A 5437-nucleotide genomic window follows, 5' to 3' on the forward strand; every position below is an offset into this window, starting at 1 on the left:
AGTCTTTGAAGGTACATATTCTAATCTTTTTTTGCTAATTATTCTTTGTGAAGAAGAGGGTGTTGTTTGGTTCATGCATAAGTGAGTATAAGGAATCTTCTTTTTATACAGGTTCATTCTTGATGTGGATTTATTTATATTGGAACTCTCTGTATGTGATTTGTTTTCCAATGGAGAGAATACATTCCGCTTGGCATGATTCTAATTATCATTTTGGTCATTCATAATTTGTTTACGACTTGGTGATGTAAGTCTAGTTGTGATCATTTGATGTTATGATACCTATCATTCGTGTCCCAAAGTGTAAGCTTTGGTAGGACATTAGCATTGGTGGATGGCAAGGTTATTATAAGATTGATGAGAAGACAATAGGGAGATGCATGGCCCAATATGAAAAGGGAAAATATTCACATTTCAATTCGTGGATGATGAATGAGCTCTATTAGAAGCATTTGAGTGAAATCGTCCTCAACCCCTACCCATTGAAGACAAGTGAGGCCACTCATGTATACAAAAGATAAAGCAACTAAATGCTCTCATGCCATATGTGCATCTATGTGTGCACTTGTGTACCTATACTATTAAAGGTGCTATATTCTAGACTTAAGGTCTACAACCATTTATTTAATCCTAACATCTAATGTAACTCTAGTAATACTTTATGTGCTTGTGTGCAATATCCTTAACAATATTTTAGTGATATTATGTGCACATTATGCCACTACATTTTTTCTAACATCCCCCCTTAGTGGTTATGTGCACATGTCTTGAAAACCTAGCCCGTGTCAACAAGTTGGGCTTGGGCTCCTCTACGTTGAGTTAGTAGGTTCATTTCCAACTTCTTTCTTCTTGTTGGCAAGCCACTTCTGACACTCATTGTCTAACCTTGTGGCAGTATTGACATTTCCCTTTTTTCTTCTTGGATGTATCACCCTGTGATACATCCAAGTTGGGCTTGTGCTCCTCTACGTTGAGTTAGCAGGTTCATTTCCAACTTCTTTCTTCTTGTTGGCAAGCCACTTCTGACACTTTGTCTAACCTTGTGGAAGTAATGACATTTCCCTTTTTTCTTCTTGGATGTATCACCCTGTGATCCATAATCTACCTTGCCTTTATATTTAAAAGCATGTCCTTCCCTTGTTTAAGCTTGTTCTTCCTCATCTTCTCCTCTCAAGGAAGTAATCCAACCAACTCATCAAAAGATGAAGGGTTTGCACTATCCCTCTTCTGCTCCTCTTGTGAGGAAGTAATCCAACCAACTCATCAAAAGATAAAGGGTTTGCACTATCCCTCTTTATATTGAAAAGCATGGTCCTCCCCTCTTTTAAGTTTATTCTTCCTCATCTTCTCCTCTTGAGGAAGTAATCCAACCAACTCATCAAAAAATAAAGGGTTTGCACTACTCGATGTGTGAAAACTGAGATAAGAGTTTGGCAAGGAGCTAAGGGTTATAGTTACAAGTTGTTTATCCTCTATGATTTCATCAATGTTGAGGAGTTGTTCTTTGACATCCTTCATCTTCGTTGGGTAATCTCGGAAATCTACCCATTGAATCTTCCTCATTCATCTTGAGGTTATCCAACTTTTGCTTCAAGGAAAGTACGATAGCTTCATTACAGGTTTGATACATGGCTTGAAGGCCCTCCCATGTGCTTTGGATGTCTTGCAAGTGATCAGATGTGGGATATGATAGATCTCTTTACTGAAAGGGAAATTACTGACATGGCTTGGGCATCATGATAATCCCACCTTCTTTGATCTGGAGTAGGTGCTTGTGGACCAGATGTTGCAACCACTTGAGCAATAGTCCTAGGATTTGTTGGGTGTTGCCAAAGGAGGAAGAGGCTCATCACTCAGTAGAGGCAATTTCCCATAACCCCTTCGCTACCAAAATGCTTTGATCAAAAAGTTATACAAAGAATAGTTTCACCCATCCAGCCTATCTTATATGGAAAGAAAGCCTAACATATCTTGAACCCTTTGTGCCATAATCCCCACAACTTGATCTCTTACACCTTGGGCAAAAACAAAACTAGAGAGCTCCTCCCTTGACTACAGAACTCAATGTACCTCCAAAAGATGGTAAAAGAATACGAGATTCACAAGAATGTGTAAAAACATCGAGATTTGAAATGAAGTTAGATACAATTGTCACCGAAATACACCAAGAACAAGATGTGTATTTGAATAAGGTAAACTCTGGGCAGTGAAGAAGAGATGTTTCAAGATGTCTACGATGCTCCCACTTCATTGAATTTTCTCCAATAGTATGCAGGTAAAAAAAAAACTCATATGATTTACCTCTATAAATATGATGCTCGTATATTAGAGAAAGCTTCAAGCACTTGACCTTTTATGTAGTGGATAATTTCCCATTCCCACATATTTGGGCATCCCAAAATCCACCACACCCCTTTTCACACTAGAAATCTCCATGCTAGTGACATTAAAACAATGATTCGGAGTCATTTCTTTATTCAAGATGGATTGCTATTCCAAATTGGTAAGGTTTTTGTACCAAATGTTGGGGAGTTAAGAAAAATGATCCTCACTGAATGTCATGATACTCCTATAGCAAGATATCTTGGGGTACACCAAACCTATGATGTAGTAAAATGGACATTTTGCTGGCCTAAGGTAAAGGCATATATCTAGGGCTACGTGGTAAAGTGTCTTCAGTGTCAAGTGAATAAGGCCGAATGTCTTAAGGACTCGAGAAGGATTACATCCTTTGGAAATCTCGAAAGGTAAATGGGAAAGTATTTTCATGGACTTTATTGTGGGATTACCTTAATTCAATGAAGGATATGATGCTATTTGGATAATTGTTAATAATTGAGTTAGTCGAAAAGGCGAGCGAAGAAAACTGAGCGAGGTCGAAAAAAACCGAGTGAACTACAATAAATTTCCACTATTGTGGCGAAATCTATCTATTATTACCGAAAGTGTAGTTCCAGTATATTTCTCTCTCACATACACAATTTGGATAATAAACTGGGAGCCATATTCCAAGGTAGAACCATATGCGGATGTGACAACCACGTGTTATCATTGATGGACATCATTAGTTCATTTACGTTCCCAAGCTTCTCTCCCAACACACAATACTAGTTTACGCTTTATTGCACTCATTGACAAACATTGTAATAGTTATAATGCCATGTAGTTATGCAGGTGTAAAAGCCTCCCCTTCTGATCTTATAATTATTCCCCTCTCTGAAATAAAAGAACGATCCTCTTTTACCCTGTTTTGGCTTAGAGAGAGAAAATGTCTAGAGGGAGATAATTCAAAATTGAGATATTTTTGGATATAAAAATCCTCATAGTGTCTAAAATGGTTTCCCTTGAAACAGATATTCAAAAAGAAATTTCCAATGTGCAATTGGAATAAATTGAAATCAGGTAAAAAGGACCTTAGTCTAAGGGTCCAGATTTTCTGAAATTTTTGAATTAAGGTTCCTATGGACCAATTAGATCAATCCAAATGTAGGGAGGAGATAAATTGAAGAATAAAAGGAAATCCCTCCAAAAATGAGTAAATACTCACATAAGATGAAGAGTTGACTAAGGACAAGGTTATTAGTTAAAAAAGAAGAGATATTTAGAAGAAATGATGCATTTTTGACACCTCAGTGTGGGGGAATTCCCCTCATGAAGGAGGCGCCTATTTCACATGTGTGGTTGAGTTTTAAACTCACAAATAATGACATATTTTCATCTCTCCTCTCTCCTGCTTTTTCAACTAGATCCAAAAAGCAAACTAAACTGACCTAAAAATGGTCAAAATTTGACCAAACTGATCTGGAAAATTCTAGAATTAGTTTGCTTTTAGAGGCTCACTTTTTCCTATAAATGAAGCCTCCCCCTTTGTAAATGATTAATAGTGTTTTATGCACTGTTACTCTACTCCTCTTCCCTAGAGCCAAAAACAATGAATTTATTGATAATTCATTAGTTTTTGACCATTTCCTCTTCAAAAGAATTGGTGGCCACTCTTGTTGCAAACAAAAGTAGATTCCTCAAACCATCAAGCCAAAGGAAAGCTCACAAAAATTCCTGTAAGCTAGAAATCCTACTTTTTCTTTATTCCATTTAAGGGTTTTCTAATTTCTGTTTTCTTTAAAATGAAAAATGGTGCTATGCCTTGTTGGAAAGGCTTTCCCCCTCTCTTCATTCTTGAATTCAGCCTTTCTTTATCCTAGATGTGTAATCAAATTGTTAGAATTAAACTTTTCATATTGTTTCTCTTTAAAAAGTGGAATTTGATTAGGTTAGAATGCTTTAAACCATTTGGGATAATTTCTAAGTAACTTGAGAATGAAAAAAATTGAAAAATGGTTAGCCATACAAAGGAGGTTATGGCAAAATTTTCTTAAATTTTATGAAATAAGTTTTATCTTTTATTATTCAAAAAGAGTAATCCCCACCGCTTGTGTATTCTAAAAGTGTTATTTTTATTCTATGCATAGAAAAATGCATATATAATAAAAGTGTTATTTTCATTAGAATTAATTTCTATGCATAGAAAGATGCATATTGGGAATATTTTGATTATAAAAGTGTTACTTTCATCAAAATTGATTTTTATGCATAAAAGAATTATTATAAAAGTGTTACTTTCATCAAAATTGATTTTTATGCATAAATAGATGCATAAAAGAATTTTTTTTATTATAAAAGTGTTACTTTCATTAAAATTGAATTTATGCATAAATAGATGCATAAAAGATTTTTTTTTATAAAAGCGTTACTTTCATCAAATTTTGATTTTATGCATAGAAAGATGCATAAAGAAATTTATTTTTATTTCAAAAGAGTTATTCTCATCAATTTTGATTTTATGCATAGAAAGATGCATAAAAATTTTTATTTTTATTTCAAAAGAGTTATTCTCATCAATTTTGATTTTATGCATAGAAAGATGCATAAAGAAATTTATTTTTATTTCGAAAGTGTTATTCTCCTTAAAATTGAATTTATGCATAAATAGATGCACAAACGAATTTTTATAAAAGTGTTATTTCTCCACTGAAGTTATTCTTATGCATAAATAGATGCGTAAAGAATATTTATATCAAAAATAAGAATTCTCTTACATTCTATAAATAGATGTGATAAGATATGATATGAATCAGATAGATGAGAATGAATAGAGGATGGATGTGATGAGAATAGAAGTGATGAGAATGAGAGGTAAATAGATGTGATGAGATGGGATGCGAATCAGATAGATGAGAATGAATGGATGGATGGATGTGATGAGAAGAGAGGTAAATCGATGTGATGAGATGGGATGCGAATCAGATAGATGGGAATGAATGAATGGATGGATGGATGTGATGAGAATAGAAGTGATGAGAATGAGAGGTAAATAGATGTGATGCGAATCAGATAGATGGGAATGAATGGATGGATGGATGCGATGAGAATAGGAGTG

Source organism: Cibotium barometz, chromosome 56 (assembly GCF_041138505.1).
Source record: "Cibotium barometz isolate CiBa-2024 chromosome 56, ASM4113850v1, whole genome shotgun sequence".
Taxonomy (NCBI): domain Eukaryota; kingdom Viridiplantae; phylum Streptophyta; class Polypodiopsida; order Cyatheales; family Cibotiaceae; genus Cibotium; species Cibotium barometz.